We start from the raw sequence: 20,962 nt of genomic DNA on the forward strand, positions 1-20,962 counted from the left end.
ATATCGGACTCTTGTGTCTTCCTCTCAATTAGTTTAATGTCTTGAAGATACAAAACATAATAGAGGCCAAGACAAAAGTATATTTAAAGTGGAGTTCGATAGGTTCTTGATTATTCAGATTGTCAAAGGTTGCAGGGAGAAGGCAGGAGATTAAGATTGGGAGGGATAATAAATCAGCCAAGATAGAATAGCGAGAGGCTATTCTATTCTATTCTACCTATGTCTTATGGTCTGATGGCAGTGTAAGTTGTAAGTTCACAGACTGTCTTCTTTTGCACTTTCTCTGTCAGTCTTTGTCGAGGTGTGTTTATTGGTTCTGTTACATTTCTTTATTCTTTTGTGAACGCCTGCAAGAACATGAATCTCAGGGTAGTATATGGTGACATATACATACTTTGATAGTAAATTGACTTTCAACTTTGAGAAGTGGCATTACAATACTTTGTGATTTTATGTTTCTTCTTTACTGATTCTATTTCAGTTGGCCCAAGCACTGAAGAAGTTCTACTCGATCTGGAGAGGCACTCTAACAACAGAAATTCTGAAATCAAACATAACTGCAGTCTGAGCTTTTGATTTTGAAACATGGTACTGCCTAACTTTGATAGTTCACAGCTCTCTGAATTACCTGAAGCAAAACTTGCGAGGCTACCTTCCAGTGAAGAGCTCTATTATGGTGCTCCAGGGCCCCCTGTAGTTTTATGATGGGATTTTATATTATTATTATTAGTGTGTAAAACTACAGGTAAACTTGAGTGAGTCTAATGTCACTGGGCAAAAAGAATGCTGGTTCAAAATATATTCAGTGAGCTCCCAACAACTTTTACTGCTTCTTCCTACTTTAAAAGGATAAGCTATGAAAACTTTACCTCTGTCAAAATATCACTCAAAAACAAAACTAACTAATTCCAAAACAAGGCTGAAACCATTCTTTGTAAATATTATATGCATATCCTTTTTGTTTAGTATATCAATTGTTGATCTCTGTATCTCTACCTAAGAAAATCTTCATATCTATACTATCCAAAAGCCAAGTAGACAAGGCAATTTTCAGTGTTGAGATTATAGAAATTTTTAATAAATTACAGAGAATACTGAAAATCTAGAACAACAGATATTAACGGTTGGGAATGGCGAGTCATGTAGATCCCCGTGGTAATTAGCATCTGCTCCACACACGATTTATCAAGTGATGTATCAGCACTACAGCTTTAGCTTCATGATAATCCTGCCTCACTGATAACAGACGTTTATCCAGCTGACACAGAGCAACCAGTAGTTCAAACAAAACTTAATTCACCTGGTCAAAGCTCCAAATAGTATGCTCAGAAGAGAGCGACAGAGAGTTTCCAGTCCAGATGAAGGATTTGTCCTGAACCATCAGCTTTCCATTTCCCTCCATAGATGGTGCCGGACACATCGAGGTCTTTCAGCATTCTGTGTGTTGCTCCAGATTCCAGCATCTCCAGTTGCTTGCATCTCCTCTTTACAAGAGCCATTAGGGCAAAGGGACCAACAAAATAGATATTTCCTCACCCTACATTGAGATCAGGAGCAACAGGTATATCTAATGAAAGCAGATAGATTTGTCACGGAAGGGTTACCTGGATCTCCAGGCCTGTGAAGCCTTTAAAAACCTCTTTCAGAAATATTTTATCAGTCTGATTCTGAAACCTTTTATCTTTAACAAGAGAAGGTCTTAATACCTGGCATAGATCTTAAACATTCAGTTAATCATCACTGCTAATAATTCAAGTAAACCAGCCTTATAATTTCTGTGGCTACAGAAGCAGGTCAAAGGCTGGTTATCCTGCAGGGAGTAACTACTTGACTAGCTGTTCCCAACCTGCAGTACATAGGTCAGGACTGGGGTGGAATGCTTTCAATTGCCTGAATAAGTACATCTCCAACAGTCAAGAAACACGGCTACTTCCAAAACTCATGATTTTCAAGAAGGTAAATGCTGCAAGTTCACAATTAACTAGAAAGATGGTGTTAAAAGACAGAGAGGGAGGGAGGGAGAGACAGAGAGAGAGCATTCTAAGAATGAGATAGCCTTTTTCCGAAGCAAAATTGTTTCCTTTGGGATCAATGAAGTTCCTATCTATCTATCTATCTATCTATCTATCTATATTATAACATCCATAAAAGTTCATACAATATTATATATAATGTGCATTTTCTCTTCTAGTCCAGATACTTTTTTGATTACCTTTTTGATTGTAACTATGACTTCATAAATAATTTGAGTTTTTCTTCTTCCCGCAAGTTCCTGGGATTGAGAATAACTTACTTCCATTTGTTTTATTCACGCTGTAGTGATTGAAGAAGCCAGTGTGGGGACTGCAGAATCGTCCACAAGTTGACAGGTGGTGCTTGATGGAACTGGCAAGTGAGTAGTTTGGGAAGGGATGTGTCTCAACTAGGATTTTTGCTGGGTTTCTTATCAAAACAAGAAATAGCTTTAAGTTGCTGAGGAAGTGGAGGGATCTCTGTTAGGGTGGGCTCAGGGTTGTCTTGGTGCTGGAGTCATTGCGTACAACCCCATGAAGCACCACATTTATCCCAGTTTGCCACTCTAACTCTTTGACCTAGAGTTTAAGCCATTGCAGCTGGCGATTTTTCATGCACATGTGGAGGTCATCAGTACAACCATTCAGTTCAACGGAAGTAGGAGAGGAAGAAAGGAAAAATAAATGCTGACTTTGCCAGCACTGCCGGGGATCTTGAAACTCTAACAAATAAAGTAATGCATAATTGTCACTGAGGCAATGAACATAAGTGGTTACTGGAATGTCACAATGCTTTTCATTTCTTCCAGTTTGTCAAGCTCAGTCATTCCATCCAGCCCAACTGTCTTGCAAATGTAAACACTTCAGAGAAAGCTGCACGATAAGTGTATATTTAGATTATTTCAATGGAAAAATGGTAAAAATTCCAGAAATGGATAAGGGCAAGCTATGCTTATGATACTAGATACACACTCCAGATGACTGGTCTAATAATCCTGTGCAGGGCAGTTCGTATCTCGACATGGCAGCTTAAGAACTGGAATTCATTTTAAAAGAAAAATCTTACCAAAAAATGCAGCCAAATCACAAGTCTTTCAGATGTTGAGGGTGAAGAACTCCACAATGGCAATGCTGTTGAATGTCAACGGTACAGAGATAATGAAGCAACATGCAGACTTTCAGCTGCCCTGAGACTACACTGTTTCTTCTACCATGGTCTTCAGTGCAGTTCTCCATAGAGCCAAGATCACCACAGGGCCTATCAGTTGCATTGACAAAATAGTTGGTGAGATCCTGCCCTTCAGGATCTCATGCACACACGCACACATGTGCATGCATGCATGCACGCACCCATGAATACAGTTAATTATAGACAATTAAAACATTTAATTTAATACAACTAAAACAAGTTGAATGTTTTCCTTACCTTTATTCTGGAAGCCAAACTACATCAGACTAATAATTCATGAGTTCAGCCTAAGGGTTCTAAAAACTCTAGATGTGAATGCTGCCTCACTGCTTTCCCCAGGAGGAGTCCACCAGCTTGACACAAGTATCAAGCAGCCAACAATATCAAGCAGAAGGCTGTCATACACACCATATTTATGAACTGTCTAGTTTGTGCAGGTCTCAACTGGAGGTTAATACCACCCAACAAGATGGGGGGAGGTGTGTGTGTGTGTGTGTGTGTGTGTGTGTGCGTGTGTGTGTGTTTATTCCAGGGCTTAACACAGAAGACATGTAAATAGAACATAGTAAAGCAGTTTAAGGGGTAGTAGACAGAACTTCGTCAGTAACTGAGGCCAAGGAAAGATGGGATTGTGAGATCCGCCTGGTGTTTACACAGAACTGAACTTTTCAAGAGAGCATATGAATAGTGAATTAGAAGAGAGATATACTGTAATGAGTTTTGAAATAAAAATTAAAAGCATCAAGAAGTAGCACCAGCATTAAAAGAAAGGGGAGACATTTAAGGTAAGGCCAGAGTACATTTTCAGAAATTGGTCATAGGTAATGAAATGTAATTGTCAGTAAGAGTTGCGTTGCACTTTCCCATGCCAACAGGAAGACAAAATGGGATTATTCACAGAGAATACACAGCTATTTCTGTGACACCAGTGACATGATTCCCGTGTGGCAAGGCGTTCAGGCCATACAGACTACAGGTCTACCCTGCACAACAACGATTGTGGCACCACTCTTCCTGATTGCCTTTTCTGCACAGTTTGATGCACAGAATAACGTGCTGACGAGGAAGGCTCCCTTCCCCCTGACGAGTAGGCACTCTGTCTGGCCACAGCTGAAGTGAGGGAGACCCTAGCCAGGATCAACCCATGTACAGCTGCAGGTCCAGATATCTTAACTGGTTGGGTGCTTGAAGACTGTGCAGCCCAGTTAACAGGTTCTAATGGACATCTTTAACATCTTCCTAGAAAACAGTCCCCACAAGTTTCAAGGCAGTCCCAGTGCCCAAATAACCTGCCTTAACAACTACCATCCAGTGGCATGGACCTCAACAATAATGAAGTGCTTTGAACAGCATTAAATCCCAAATTCCCACTGCATTGGACCATTTCCAACTTGCTTATTGTTCAAGTCAGTTGAACAAAGATGAAACTGGAGCCTCTGTATTCTGCTCCATCCTGTCACACCTGGAAAATGGTCCCTAATATGCCAGGAGGCTGTATGTCAATTTTAAATCAGCATTTAATATTATTATCCCTTGGAAACTGGTGTCCTCTTTGGGTCTGAACACTTCTGTCTGTAATTGGGTCTTGGATTTCTTGACAAAAATAGTTAATCCGTGTTGGCAGCAACATCAGGGCTGCGTGCTCTGCTGTTCACCTTGCTGATGCATGACTGCACTGCTAGACCCAATTAAATTTGAATCAACAAGTTTGCTGATGATACAATAGTGGTTTGCCTCATCAACAATGACAACGAGATGCCTACAGAAAGGAGGTAGAATGGTGTGAGCACAACAACTTGAGTCTCAACATGGACAAGACCAAAGAAATGATTGTGGACTTTAGGAAGGAGCAGGCTGACTACTCCTCACTGAACATAAATGGCTTCTCTGTAGACAGAGTTAGGAGAACCAAGTTTCTGAGAGTGTACATAACAGGTAATCTCACCTGGTCCCTCAACACCACCTCAATGGTCAAAAAACACAGCAGCATCTTCACTTCCTGAAGGGATTGAGGCAAGCAAGACTTCCTCATCCCGAGTCCCGATTCCAACTAATTTATATGGGAGCACCATTGAGAGCTGCCTGACCAGCTGTATCACTGACTGGTAAGGGAATTGCAAGACATCTGACCGCAAGTCCCTACAAAGGATTCCGAAGACTGCTGAGAGGACCTCGAGGTCCCGTTTTCACCCATGAGAGATATTTATCCAAAACGTTGCATATGCAGGGCCTTAGCATTGCCAGTGATTCCTTCCGTTCATCCAACAATCTCTTTGACATCTTACCATCAGGCAGGAGGCACTGTAGCATTAGGACAATGATTGCTGGGATGGAAGGCAGCTTCTTTCTTCATGCTGTGAGAATACTGAATTCCCTGCCACAACCCAGGTCCCATCAGATATGAAGTGCCAGATATGACGTGGATGAATTAATAAAGAAAGTGGGGAATGGGGAAATACGTGATGTGATAAAAGGGTGGGGATAAAGACAGGGTTAGGGTAACAAAGAAAGAAAGCAGCAAGAAGGAGAACAGGAGAGGAAGAGAGGATATGGGACTAGGTAAAAATGGGAGGAGAAGGTATAATCCCTAAAACACTTATGTGATGTAATGTCTTTCTGAGGCCTTTGAACTTCACAAGAACTCAAGTCAACAGCCACAATTTTCCTTCTTTTTTCTTGGTCTTCCTTTGCATCTTCTGTGTTTTTTTTTCCCTCTTGACTTGTATCGTTAATGCACCTTACTATTTTTCAATTTATTTGCAATCACATTACTTTTTGTATTGTGTATGAGTTATATGCTCTGTGTTTTACATGTTGATCTGAAGGAATGTTGTTTGGTTTGACAGTATACCTGCATATGGTTAAATGACAATAAACATAAACTTGAACATGGAAGGAGAAATATTGGCTTGAGCAGGATAAGTGGAGCAATACTTAGCGAGGCCAAAAGGCTGCAATTCAATGGCTTTGCACCTCAGAAGCAGCTAACAGTCAATAAATTAATACCAATGAAATCAGCCATAGTAAAACAAAGATGACTAGTATTTTGAGCACAGACCAAAATATGTTGTTCTATTTCTAGAGCAAAATACATTGTTCTGTTGGCAAAGTCCAACTGATTGTTGGGAGATTGTGTAAGGAGAGAAAATAAATGAAGCTGCAAACATTAATTTGTTCCTATTTAATTCAGTTCATACAGATAAAAAAGTAATTTTGAATGCCTTAGTGGTCTGTTAAAAAATTCTTAGAACAGTCTTATCAAAATAGGATTTAAGTTTGGCATGGTAGAGGGTATGTAAAGATGTCAATCAGTAAATGTGGATTAATATTGGATATTAGTAAGGAGGACAAATTACTCAAATGAAAAATACAAGTTGATACAATAGGATATCAAGCAAGAGGGGAAAAAAAATACACAGAAGATGCAAAGGAAGACCAAAGAAAAAAGAAGGAAAATTGTGGCCGTTGACTTGAGTTCATGTGAAGTTGAAAGGCCTCAGAAAGACATTACATCACATAAGTGTTTTAGGGATTACACCTTCTCCTCCCATTTTTACCTAGTCCCATATCCTCTCTTCCTCTCCTGTTCTCCTTCTTGCTGCTTTCCTTCTTTTTGTTACCCTAACCCTGTCTTTATCCCCACCCTTTTATCACATCACATATTTCCCCATTCCCCACTTTCTTTATTATTTCATCCCCTTTTTCCCTCCATCTCAATGAATGACTCTAATCTCCATACCACTCCCTCAACCCACTAAACCTTAACCCCAGCTCCTTCATCCCATTCCATTCAAAGATTACAGTTCTGGCATGAGTGAATCACCCATGAAAGCTCTTCCATAGTATTCTCAATCTTACTCTTTCCTTTCTCCTTTCATTGCACTTTCCCTTCCCTTCCCCCAATCCTTTGAATTATTTTTATTCCCCTTGATTATCAAGTCATCTTTTAACAGCTGGAAGCTGCTAACAAACTTGACATTTGCTGTGCCTCAGGCTTGTGCTTTGCTCTTCATGACGGGAAGTCCATAAAATTGGTTATTACACTTTCCAGTCAGTAGTTCCTTATTAACAAAAGTCAGTAAGGAGAAATGTTTCTGAGAAATTGTGTTGAAATGTGGGCAGGTATGCATTGCAAAACCATGTCGACCACAGGCAGAATCTTATGCTGCCAACCGCATCAAAGAAAAATTAACCATACTCAGCTTGCTCTCATGTTAGGCTTTCCAGATCTGCCATGTACAAGTGTCAGTGAGGTCAGGTCTGGCAGGGAAATATATATCTGAATCCACAATTTTGTGTCATTTTAATGAAAACAACTTCATAATGGCTGAGATTTTATCCACCTATTGAGAATAATAAAAAAAAACTGTGGCACAAATAAGTACTTAAATTGTATAGTGATCTAGATATTTGAGCACACATACCTAAGTCTGTACATCTAGTAATGGGTCATAGGTTTCGGACACATCAAACCTGCATGCCATGAGCAAGCAGTGGAGGACACCAGGAAACTTTCTGAAAAAAAGATTAAAGGTCAAAACACTATTATACCTACAAAGGTTCTTAGATAAGATCTCAAATGAGATTGAAACAAGGGTAAAAGGGAAAAAGAGAATAGGCTTGGAGAGGCAGTACATATAACTGTGATTGAGAAGAATCACGGCCTCAAATGGTAAAGAAATGGTGTGGTTTATTGAAAGTGTGCTAGAAGAGTCTAGAGCAGTGGTTCCGAAAGTGGGAAATATTTCCTCTCCAGGATTGTGGGAGATACTAAGGATAAAGATAAAGGGGGTGGGGAGGGGTGCTTGGTAGCAAAGAGCATAGCTGACAGATTACAGGCTTAGTTTAAGAAATGCATTACTTACTATAAGCATTTGATCCTCAGTGCCTCATAATTAATTACAATGATCATGCAATCACCTCATCTCTTGCTAATCCACTGTTCTCTTTGAACAGCACTGAGTGTTCACCATGATCTTGGATGTACTTTCAGGCTGCACACTGGCATTTCATCTGGGGGCTTTTCAGGTTGGACAGGAGGAGGAAGCACTCCAATCGTCACTGCTGACATGAGCTGGCAAGGAGCTATAGGACATTCTCTTGGTTTAGTGCTACTTTAAAGACTGATAAGTTCTTTGAGAATATAATCAGGTTGCCCCTTGGAAAGTATGATTGTGACTTTGTTTTTAATCTGATCTGGGATCTGTTGTAAATAATAGCTTGCAATGAATATGGTGAGAACTCCAGTGTTACATGGAGAGGCAATTTGTATTGCAAGGGATATGCTTTGGAATAACCAGAGTTTTGGAAGTCCTTCACAAATTCAAATCTGTACTCTTACAATGCTTTGCAGCTGAGACTTAGACTTTGCTCAAAGTGTGTTGTAGTCATTGAAAAGCAATGTGACACTTCTTTATTTTGCATATCATGAGAAATATGGGCTGTAGCTAGTACGATTCCAGAATCGAAAATACTTCAAAACACGTTTGCCAGCACTTCACAACAAAACAGTGTTCATTTGCGTGCTTCATACAACATTTCATTCCTCATTGCTAAATCTGGAAAGCCCCATACAATTGGAGAGGAATGGATTCTGCCAACAGTATGGGATGTTGTGAGTATGGTCTTGCATAAGTCTCCAGACCAAATAACTGAAGTGATTCTGCTCCAACATCTCTGTTCAAAGAGGAATAGATGAAACATTTGAGAATGTAAAAGTCACATTGGCAACATACTTAGGACAAGTACATTGCCAAAAGGATGTACTTAATTACTTCCCATGGTAGGAGAGTCCAGAACAAGAGGGCGCGACTTCAGGATTGAAGGACGTCCATTTAGAACAGAGATGCAGAGTGGGATCTCTTACTTTTGTCAGAGTGTGGTAAATCTGTAGAATTTGTTGCCACGGCAGCTGTGGAGGCTAAGTCATTGGGTGTTTTTAAGGTAGAAGTAGAAAGGCTGTTGATTATACTGAGCATCATAGGGTATGGGGAGCAAGGACAACTAGAAGAATTGGATCAGCCATGATTGAATGGCGGAGTAGACTCGATGGGCTGAATAGCCTACTTCTGCTCCTATATCTTATGTTCTTATGAACAACAGCATTTCCTCTGCAGTTGGATGAGTCAACTTTGCAGGCAAAAAATCTTGGCTTTATGGTTATGCTCACTTCATACAAGTTGGAAACATGGTTCAAGAGTTGTTACTTGCAAGAGAACTAAATACAGATACGAAGGGTAAGGTTGTTGAACAATTTTTCAAAGAAAAAGACATTCCACTCAGCAACATTCCTGTTTGTGCAATAAATGGGGCACCATCAATAACAGAACACCACCGTGGGGTTATTACTTTCTTGTAAAAAGCTGTAACTATCATATCTACTCTTCACTGTGTAATTCACAGACAGCATCCTGTTGCAAAAAAAAAATCTAAAGGATTGGCTGAACAAATCATTAAATATTATTAATACAGTGGTAAGTAAAATCAAGCCCCACGTTCTCAATTCTCAACTTTTTTGAGAGCTTTGTATTGAGAATGACGAACAGTTTGAACATTTGCTGTTGCACACAGAAGTCAGATGGCTCTCAAAAGAAAATTGCCTGAGGCAATTCTATGTGTTTTTTGATACTGTGATAAAATTCTTTGAAGACTTGAATACTTCATTTAATGATCAACTCAAGAATATTAGACAGGACAGGACTTATTTGTCAGAATAATTTGTAAAGTTTAATTAAATCAATCTTCAATAGCAAGGAAATTATGTGGATCTCATCAAAGTCAAATCCCCACATATCTCAATAAGTTAGCCTTATTTTTGTACATCATTGTCCATTGAGATCTTTTCCAATGTCCCAGCCTCTCTGAGTTGGAAGAGATAGAAAGAATACCAGCTGATTATCTTCAAGTATACTGTGGATAAGTTGCATAAAGACATGTCAGAGACATTTCAGAGATATCTGAATCCAAATTACATATTGGGTAATAAATCCAAAAGGAAGAATGGAGAAAGAACTGATCGTGCTACAAAATTATATCAAGACATTTGGTTACAGAAAGAAATTTCTGAAAACTATACTGCATTGTGGAAAAAGGTTAAGATGATCTTTATTGCCTTTCCAACATCATATTTAGTACAGCATGGTTTCAGTGGAGTTGCCCAATTTCTTTCAGCACAACAAAACAGTCTGCCATAGGGTGGATGGACATACTAACCTGAAAAAACCAGCCAGAATTTTTTTGTTGTTGTTGGTATCCCATATATTTTCCTTTAATCCTGATACTGCTGCAGATATCAGACAGGAAATTAAAGGCTTTTTGAGATATTTATTTGTAGTTCCAGCAATACCGATGGAAGACAGTCTCATATATCTATCCATTCAATAGTTAGAGCCAGAAAGACTGCATTGAAAATCCCAGTCTGTTTGAATTCTATTCTAACTCACTTGGATGTATCCCAGATAGAATCTGACTGACTGTTCGAATATGATTACCATCAACAAGCACAGGAATTGAGCTGCATTAACAAAATATTAGTATAGTAATACAGAATTTTTGAAACCCTATCAAGAATTTCATGGGCCAAGTATATCTGGTCAAGAGATAGTGACCTATCTACTTTCTCTGCTGGCATGCTCTTTGCAAAGAATGTGTGGTTTAGTTTAAAACCACAGTTTTCCTGTTTAGTCAGAGTGACCATTAGGGAGCAATTGTGATATAATAAGCTTTTCTGTAAGTTCATAAACAGATATTTAAAGGAAAATCCTGTAATTGATTTGAAAATTTTGAAAATCTAAAGTAATTCTTACCTCCCAAACAACAATGATTTGCAAAATGGAGTGTACCACAATAGGCACACAACATTTTGAGGAGTGCGCAAAGAGCATCATTGGGTCCAAGGCCAGGTCTGAGATGGAGATCATTGAAAGGGATTGCTGTGGTTGGTAGCCTGATCAAGACATTGCGTGAAGTGGGTTAGTTTGGTTATTCCTGGATCCGCAATTGTTTGGGGTGGGATGTCAGTTTGGTCGGTAGAGGATCAAGGCCTCCATTGGAGGATTTGGAATGTTTCTGTGATTGGATTATTGGGAACACAACAGGTAAGAGCAGCATGTGTGAGTAATCTGGATATTATAATATGGACAAGATTGTAGAATGAATGGGTCAAGTGAAAGTGGATTATATATGAGCTTACTGTTTCCAAACTGACATTACAAAGAGAGAAACCTGTTGCAATGCATGCAAATAAAATGGCTGAAGTCTTGAAAGTAGTGTAAGGTTTGAGATTAGTGTGTGACTGTGGGTTTCCAACTATTCCATTGACAATCATTTATGGCTTCTATTCATCGGTCATCTGTGCTCCTGATTCTTGGACATGAGGTTCTCAGTACCATTCCAAATGCCCTAATTCACTCTGAGCTCTTATGGACTGGTGATTCCCTGCAATCTTGGGGGACAATTTGTATACAAGGAGGATTTGAGCACCTCTTGACTGTTTCCCTCTGACAATCTGGTATTAATTCCCATGAGAGAGTATTATTACCTCCTGTACCTAATAAAGTGGCCTCTGAGTGTATGTTCATGTTCTTCTGCTGCTATAGCACATTGACTTCTAGGTTCAACATGTTGTGCATTCAGAGATGCTCTTCTGCATACCACTGTTGTAATGTGTGGTTATTTGAATTGTTCTTACCTTCCTGCCAGTTTGAACCAGCCTGGCCATTCTCCTCTAACACCTCTCATTAATCAGTCATTTTTGCCCACGAATTGCCACTCACAGGATGTTTTTTTTTTTGTTTTTCACACTATTCTCTGTAAATTCCAGAGACTGTTGTGAGTGAAACTCCCAGGAGATCAGCAGTTTCTGAGATACTCAAACCGTCCGTCTGGCACCATTATTCCGCAGTTGAGCAGCTGTCAGGTGTACTTAACAAAGTCTATTTTGAGAGTTTGAGTTCATGCATGGGAATGAGGTAACCTGCATTGATATAATTGGAGCCTCTGTGTTAGCAATGTTGGGCCTGAAGAGAACACTGATGTTAGTCAGCTAGTTAAAGTACAAAGTCAGTATGGTTTCCTTCAAGGAAAATCCTGTCTGACAAACCTGTTGGAATTCTTGGAAGAGATTACAAGTACGGTAGATAAAGGGGATGTCTTGGATGTTGTATATTTGGACTTTCAGAAGGCCTTTGACAAAGTGCCACACATAAGGCCTCTTACCAAGTTAAGAGCCCATGGTACTACAGGAGAGTTACTAACATGGTTAGAGCATTGGCTGATTAGTAGGAGGCAGCGAATGGGAATAAAAGGATCCTTTTCTGGTTGGCTGCCAGTAACTAGTGGTTTTCCCCAGGGATTGGTCTTGGGACCACTTCTTTTTATGCGGTATATAAATGATATAGATAATGGAATAGATGGCATTGTTGCCAAGTTTGCAGATGATACAAAGATTGGTGGAGGGGCAGGTAGTGTTGAGGAAACAAGTAGGATGCAGAAGGACTTAGACAGATTAGGAGAATGGGCAAGAAAGTGGCAATTGAAATACAATGTTGGAAAATGCATGGTCATGCACTTTGGTAGTAGAAATAAATGTGTGGACTATTTTCTAAACGGGGAGAAAATCTAGGAATCTAAAATGCAGAGGAATTTGGGAGTCCCAGTGCAGAACACCCTGAAGGTTAACTTGCGGGTTGAATTGGTGGTGAGGAAGGCAAATGCAATGTTAACATTCATTTCAAGAGGTCTAGAATACAAGAGCAAGGATGTGATGCTGAGGCTTTATAAGGAACTGGTGAGGCCTTACATTGAGTATTGTGAACAGTTTTGGGATCCTCATTTTAGAAAAGACGTGCTGGCATTGGAGAGGGTCCAGAGAAGGTTCACAAGGATGATTCCAGGAATGAAAGGAATATCATACGAGAAATGTTTGATGGCTCTGGGTCTGTATTCGCTGGAATTCAGAAGGATGAAGGGGGATCTCATTGAAACATTTCAAATATTGAAAGGTCTAGACAGAGTAGATGTGGAAAGGATGCTTCCCACGGTGGGAGAGTCTCGGACAAGGGGGCACAGCCTCACGATAGAAGGGCACCCTTTCAAAACAGAGATGCGGAGAAATTTCTTTTGCCAAAGGGTGGTGAATTTGTAGAATATTTTTGCCACATGCAGCTGTGGAGGTCAGGTCGTTGGGTGTATTTAAGGCAGAGATTGATAGGTTCTTGATTAGACATGGCATCAAAGGTTACATGAAGAAGGCTGGGAACTGGGAATGAGGAGGAAATTAAAAAAAAAGATCAGCCATGATTGAATGGCGGAGCAGAATTGCTGGGCCAGATGGCCTTAACCAGTTAGTAATGTAGTTATTTAGTTCATTTATCCTTTCAGTAAATTGAATGAATTTTGATCATGCAGACATAGCAGAATCTTTCCTGTGCCATGACATGCCTTCTGTAAATTGTCCAGATCACAGAAGCATGTAGAAGAATAAGGATCACAGGTGCCCAGTGAACCAGAAGCTCTGAGCCTCAAATGACCTTTTCTCCATCAATGTATGTTGTAACAAAACATTGAAAGCGATGGAGACAGCTGATCTACTGATGTCTTTTATAAACCCACTGACTCTCACAACTACTTGGACTACACCTCTTCCCACCCTGTTACGCATAAAAACACCATCCCCTTCTCTCAGTTCCTCCATCTCCACTGCATCTGCTCTTGATGAGGCTTTTCATTCCAGAACTAAGGAGAAGTCCCCCTTCTTCAAAGAAAGGGGCTTAACTTCCTCCATCATCAATGTTGCCCTCAACCTCGTCTCTTCCATTTTGCGCAAGTCTGCCCTCAGCTCATCCTCCCGCTGTCTCACCAGTAATAGGGCTCCTCCTGTCCTCACCTACCACTTGACTAGCCTCTGTTCCCAACGCATAATTCTCTGTAGCTTCCGCCGTCTCCAACTGGATTCCACAACTGAACACATCTTTCTCTCCCCCCAGCTTCCTGCTTTCAGCAGGAATCACTCCCTCCATGCCATCCTTGTTCATTCGTTCCTCTCCAGTTATCTCCCACCTGGCACTTACCCTTGTAAGCGGAACAAGTGTTACACCTGCCACTGCATCTCCTCCCTCACTACCATTCAGGGTTCAAGGAATCCTTCCAAGTGAGCTGACACTTCACCTGTGAGTCTGTTGGGGTGACCTACTTTATCCGGTGCTCCTGGTATAGCCTTCTGTATATTGGTGAGACCCAACGCAGATTGCGAGTCTGCTTCGCCGAGCACCTACGCTCCATTCGTCAGAAAAAGCCGGATCTCCCAGTGGCCACCAATTTTCATTCCACTTCCCATTCCCTTTCCTACATGTCAGTCCACGGCCTCCTCTACTGTCGTGTTGAGGCCACACTCAGGTTGGAGGAGCAACACCTTATATTCCGTCTAGGTAGCCTCCAACCTGATGGCCTGAAAATCAATTTCTTACACTTCCAGTAATGGCCCCTTGCCTCCTTCACCATTCCCCATTCCCATTTCCCTCTTTCACCTTATCTCCTTATCTCCCTCTGCTGCTCCTCCTCCTTCTCTTTGTTCCATGGCCCTCTGTCCTCTCCTATCAGATTCCCCCTTCTCCTGTTCTTTATATCTCCAATTGAGTTCTCAACTCTTTACTTCACCCCAAACCCCACCCCCCAGTTTCACCTATACATACACAATAGACAATAGGTGCAGGAGTAGGCCATTCGGCCCTTCTAGCCAGCACCGCCATTCACTGTGATCATGGCTGATCATACACAATCAGTACCCCGTTCCTGCCCTCTCCCCATATCCCTTGACCCCACTATCTATAAGAGCTCTATCTAACTCTCTCTTGAATGCATCCAGAGACGGCCTCCACTGCCTCCTGGGGCAGAGCATTCCACATATCCACCACTCTCTGGGTGAACAAGTTTTTCAGCATCTCTGTTCTAAATGGCCTACCCCTTATTCTGAACTGTGGCGTCTAGTTCTGGACTCACCCATCAGAGGGAACATGCTTCCTGCCTCCAGCGTGTCCAATCCCTTAATAATCTTATATGTTTCAATCAGATCCTCTCTCATCCTTCTAAATTCCAGTGTATACAAGCCCAGTTGCTCCAATCTTTCAACATATGACAGTCCCGCCATTCCGCGGATCACTGACTACCTTGTATTTCTTCCTTCCCTCTTACTCTGACTTCTTATCTTTTTTCTCCAGTCCTGATGAAGGGTCTCAGTCGACTGTTTATTCTTTTCCATAGATGCTGCCTGGCCTGCTGAGTTCCTCCAGCACTTCTGTGAGTTGCCTGGATTTCCAGCATCTGCAGATTTTCTCTTGTTTGGCATTGAAAGTAATGATGAATTTTATCATTAAAGCCTGCCATTATTAAGAGAAAAGGGAGTTCATCCACATTTTCCCAGGTATAGCCATCAACCTTCGTAATTGGAGGGCAGGGTTATGCATAGATAGAGATTGATAATCTTGTGGGTGTATATTGTAAGGTCCGTCCTCATTTGTTTTTGCAAATGAATCAACAATGGCTTGGAGGTTAACCTCACAAGTAAACACAACTGAGATCTGCTTACTGCAGCTTGACGACTGACTTAGAATGAGCTGGGTTTTGGAGAGTGGCCCCAGACGTTGTTCACACTGTAGGCTACTTTGGAACTCCATGCCACTTGACCTTGACCTCAATGTGTCAAGGACCGAGTAGTGACTACTTGTGCATCAGCCTCCCCTCGTTAAACAAAGTCAGTCACAGGCCTTCTCTATTAAGGGAATCCACTCTAACATTCTGGATTAAGTCCCATGCTGATCATGCTGGCAAAGGGGCAGGGATATGCAGTCTGGAAGCCCATCACCAGAAATGTAGATCCTGGATCGACCCCTACAGCCAGCTGAAGACCCACCTATAGACAGCCAATTAGGAGAATCCATACTCGATCCAAGTCATCACACTACTACCTTAAAATCCAACAGAATTAGCTTCATGAACTATCTATGCCAACCTTAGAGCCTCTCCTTGGTCAGCACATTGGTCAGTACTCGCTGGAGTACTGCATGTCACTCTGTTCACCACACTATGTGAAAAATGTGATAGTACTGGAGAGGAATAAAAGGAGTTTCACAAGGATTTTGCCTGGAACAAAACATTGCAGATAGCGACGAGAGGCTGGGTTCATATTCCCTGAAGAAGTGGAGGTTAAGAAGAAACATAATTGAGGTATATAAAATTGTGAGTAGCTTTGATAGATAGACTTCAGAAACCTTTTCCCATACTAGAGGTAGATAATACAAGAGATCAGATATTGAGTAGAAGATAAGATTTAGTGGGGATCTATTGTGGCAGGGTGGGACTATTTTCACCCAAAGAGTGATGAATATCTGGAATGTACTGCCTAAGGGAATGGTGGAAGCAGAGTCACTGACATCATTCAAGATGTGTCTAGACGAGCATTTAAAGTACGTAGGGATAGGTCACAGCCTGCAACCTTACAGTATATAAAATCATGAGGGGCATAGATGAAAATGGTTAGCCTCTTTCCCAGGGTAGGAAGTCTAAAACTAGAAGGTGTAAATATGAGGTGAGAAGTAAGAGATTTAAAAGGGATCTGAGGAGCAACTTCTTCACACAAACGATGCTGAGTAAGTGGAACTAGTTACTTGAGAAATGGTAAAAGCAGATACAATTTTTAAAGGCATTTAGACAGGAACATGAAATGATTAAAGGGATATGGGTCAAACACATGGAAATGGGATTAGTTCAAGTAGACAATCCAATCAGTATGGGCAAGTTAGGGCAAAGGGCTTGTTTCTATGCTGTATAAACCTACGACTCTAAAACAGAATCTCGGTCAGTGAAGATGGGTGCCAAGCATGGCTGTCATTGGCCAGAAATTTTTATTGAGCTTTCTCACCTTCTTATGAAGGTGGAGTTAAACTTACAAAGGACCAAAATCTATTTGTTGCGCGATGACTGCACTCAAGACGCATCTACCACTAAGGGGATGGAGTCAGAAGATAGGGAATCCCTTTGCCAAAAGTTCACACCCTTTGGCTTGTAAAGAAGGGACTGAGCTCCACACACTGAAGGCCAGGTGTGATGAAAATTTAGCTTACCACCCTCATATTAGGTACCTCATTGCAGAATTTAGGAAGGGTTGACAGTTTATCTGTGGAGAGAAAGGCACTGATGGCAGAATGACTCAGTGTGTATCTGCCAGGCTGGGCATAGTGAGTTTGAGCAAACCTGAAAGTAAGTAGTGACTGGAGCCCATGTCCACCTGAAAGGGTGTAATGGCCTAGCGGAATGCATAGAGTGAATGAGGAGCAGACATGGACAGTGAAGAGGGGGCAACTAAAAGTGATCCAGGGAATGGAAAGAGGTGGCCATGTTGTGCCAGCACACTCGGTGAGGTGAAGCATCAATAGGTTGAGAAAGCAAAATGAGGCAAGTGTGAACTACATAGGCCAATGACCTGAAGTGCATCTGGTAACTTGGGTGTGAAGAGGGAGCAGAGCCAGCAGGGTGAAGCAGAAATGATGTGGGTAATTATGATTAGTATTGGCAGCATGGCGATGATGAGGTGAAGAGTCTGTTTCCTCACTGTATGCAGCTTTGGTTCTGACTTTATTAAAAAGAGCAGATGATACCATTCAACTGCAACAGGACAGTGAGACATTTAATAGAGAGGTAATGCATTTTTAGAAGAAGAATGGAGAGAGGTCATAGAGACTTAATAGCTCAGTTCTAAGTGGGGTGTTCACGTACAGAGAAACTTGGGAGAGGTTCATGGACATGTCAATGAACAGAGTTAAGAGAGGTTGGCTATAAGTGTGGAATCTTGGGGTCTACAAATAGAGGAAACTTATTCTGAATAAGAAAAAAATTCTACAGATGCTGAGATCTGAAATAAAAACAGAAAGGTGCAGGAAAAAAAAATACATTAGGCCTAGCAGAAACTATGGCAAGAGGCACAAATTTAACATTTATGCTGAAGGCTTATAAAGCTCCAGCTGGGCCACTGTAGCATACTTGGTGCTAGTTATATAGACCAAAATGAAAGCAGCTACAATGCCTGGATCTTAATGACTGAGACCTCTGGAAAAGAAAGAAAAACAAAAAAATGGATAGAAGATGTTCAGAGGATTATGGGTCAAATACAAGCAAATTGGAATAGCTCTTGCTTGGAATGGATTCATTGGGCAGAAAGGCCTGTTTCTGTGTTATATGACTCCATGACTCAACAGTTTGTAAATAATCTATAAACAAGATTTCTAAAAAATCTGTTAAACCAACCTATTTTGTGTTTCTTTTTAACTCAGCATATTAGAAGAAAAATTTGGAATAAAGCCTTACGTTGGGCAAACAATGAAAATATTAACAAATTGACCCAATAATAAACATTAGCAATGCACAAAGCAGAGCTGTCTTATGTTCTCTGATGATTCAGACACAGACCTGCTCCCACACGGACTCTTCTGTCAATAAATCAGATGGCAAGCAAAGGCTGAGCTGTAATTCTAAGAAGCCCGTGGCTATGCACCAGGCTTGACGAGAGTTTTCTGACAGGGAACAGGTGGTGAAAGGCATGATTGACTCAAAGAAACCCTGAGGAAGAAAACTTAAACTATTTACCATTGCCAAGGAAGTTTAGCCTGTTTCGATATTTCTGGGGGTCTCTGCAGACCCTGCAACCTAAGGAGTCATCCTGAAGTCACACTTCTAACAATATTCTCTTTGTTTTAAACCCCTAAAGCCATTCAGAATGCCAAGCGCATGGGCTGTTTGGGTGAAGAGCCTGCACCTTTACTCACATGTGGATTAATTTAACCTCAATGCCCACACTGGAGATAGGTGAAATTCTGTTCCTACCTCCTTGGAAAGCTCTAATGATGTTGTTAGATCTTAAAGCAGATGAAAGGGGCCTGAGGAAATTTATCTACAGTTTTTCCTTAATAATTGTTTTCTAACTTAGTAAGCAATAGAGGGGGCGGAGCAAAGGGAAGTAAATGGCTTCAAAACAGGCTAATGGCATTTTGTTCTGTTTCATGTTGGACATGTAACATTGTCCTATGATCTATATGAGGAAATCATCTCTTTTGAAAATGAAAGGCTAGGCATTTTCACTTTTACTTCAACTCATTGAAAAGTTGGCAGCAAGGGTTGGAGGGTCTAGGTCTGATGGAAGTGAGATCACTGGATGAAAGTGCTGTATCTTGTTTGCCCCAAATGAGAGGATAGAAGTAATGGGACTTAACTGAGTGGGATAGCTGTGTGAAAACATGGTTATTCAGGCTTTCTGCAAAAATGGTCGCATCTGATAAATTCCTGGATAATTTTTTGGGAAGGCACGATTCATTGTGGAAATTGTCGTAACCAAGTTCAATTTTTGTGAAAAACAATGTTTTAAGATGTATAGCACTGAAGTGAAATGACTGAGTGCATCTAAATATCTTGGCCTTTATTTCCAAGATTGAAGTGTTTTGTAGAGACATCTTGTGCCACTTGTGCCTTTCTCTTCGTGACCTACATATTTCCCTTAACGTCATGTTCTCTGCATTTGAGAGTATTAGCATCATTATCCAGCAATTATGAATTGTTTACATAGTTCCCTAGAAAAGTTAGTAGCTTGGAAAGCAACCAAATTGTCCAAAGTATTCCATACTAGGTTTTATGGAACAACTAGGGTTTACATGTGACATGAGTCTTTCAATTACGTATGTTGCTGTTTCTCAGTAATTCCTCTCCTTCACGTAGGCATGCATCAAACCTCCTTTTATAGTAATGCAACTGTTTGCTTCATCTTCCCCATATGGTACTAAGTCCCAATTTGTCACCACTCCTTGCCTAGAGAAATTGCTCTGACATCTTTATTTGATTTAAAATGACTCTCATATTTATCAACTCTTGATGCAGACTCATCTAATATTGGAAGCAAACCCACTCCAACCCAAACCCATTCTACCACATATAGTAATAATTTTAGTGTCCTCAACTTTGCTCCCTTTTAGTCTTCTTTCCAAAGGATAAATAAAACTCCAGACTACTCGATTCTTCCTGAAAGTTGCATGCTCTCAGTGTTGTTCATCTTCTTGTCAGCTTTGTTTACATTTTCACCATTGTGGAAAGCAGTACTAAGACCAGAGTCAGTTCAATGAGCAACGTCTAATATAGGCTTTATGTACATTTAGCACTGTTTCACTATGTTTATTATCATCATCACTTCACTTTTTATACATGAAATATTTAGTTTCTACTGGTGCCCTGGTATCTATCAGAAAAGAAAACTTTAACCCATCTCTATGACCTCCAGTGACTCAAATTCCAACAGTCCTCAGCAAGAGCATAACTCAACTCCTAATGTTTATTTCAAAATAAACATTGTAAATACAGAGAATTTTATTGTGCTTTTTGGTCAGAGCAGTTGTTTATTGCTTAGATTGATATTTAATGTCCTTATTTGAAAAATGCAGTTGATTACCAAAGTGGCTGAAATTTCAGCTTGCAACTGAACAAGCCAGTTTTTTTTTCCCTCTTTAATTTCTTTGGAAGTAATTTATGTTTAAATAGCTAATGGTTTCAAGAAACATCTGAGCAATGGTCAAATTTAAATTTATATAAAAACACAGAAAATATGGGTTTCATTACCGTAATTCAAAACGTAGAGTTGGGCTGTGTAGAGAAACAAAGGTAAAAGCAGTGAGCTTATCTTAGTTAGATTTCAGACATTTCATAATGCCAATTAATAATTTATAGCCAC

The 20,962-nt window shown here is 40.6% G+C and overlaps 1 long non-coding RNA gene across 7 annotated transcripts in view; it reads left to right on the forward strand.

Annotated features, from left to right (window-relative positions):
• Positions 1 to 1,799: 1,799 nt before the first annotated feature.
• LOC132395593 (uncharacterized) overlaps positions 1,800 to 20,962 on the forward strand; it is a 40,552-nt gene continuing 21,389 nt past the window's right edge. For 2 of the 7 annotated variants that reach the window (XR_009512683.1, XR_009512684.1), the window contains exons 1-2: positions 1,809 to 1,956; positions 2,320 to 2,392. This is a non-coding gene — a long non-coding RNA (uncharacterized LOC132395593). Of the gene's footprint in view, positions 1,957 to 2,319; positions 2,393 to 20,962 lie in introns of all 7 variants that reach the window. The other 5 variants (XR_009512685.1, XR_009512687.1, XR_009512689.1 and 2 more) reach the window with 4 other exon arrangements.

The sequence above is a fragment of the Hypanus sabinus genome, chromosome 6 (assembly GCF_030144855.1).
Source record: "Hypanus sabinus isolate sHypSab1 chromosome 6, sHypSab1.hap1, whole genome shotgun sequence".
NCBI classification, from domain to species: domain Eukaryota; kingdom Metazoa; phylum Chordata; class Chondrichthyes; order Myliobatiformes; family Dasyatidae; genus Hypanus; species Hypanus sabinus.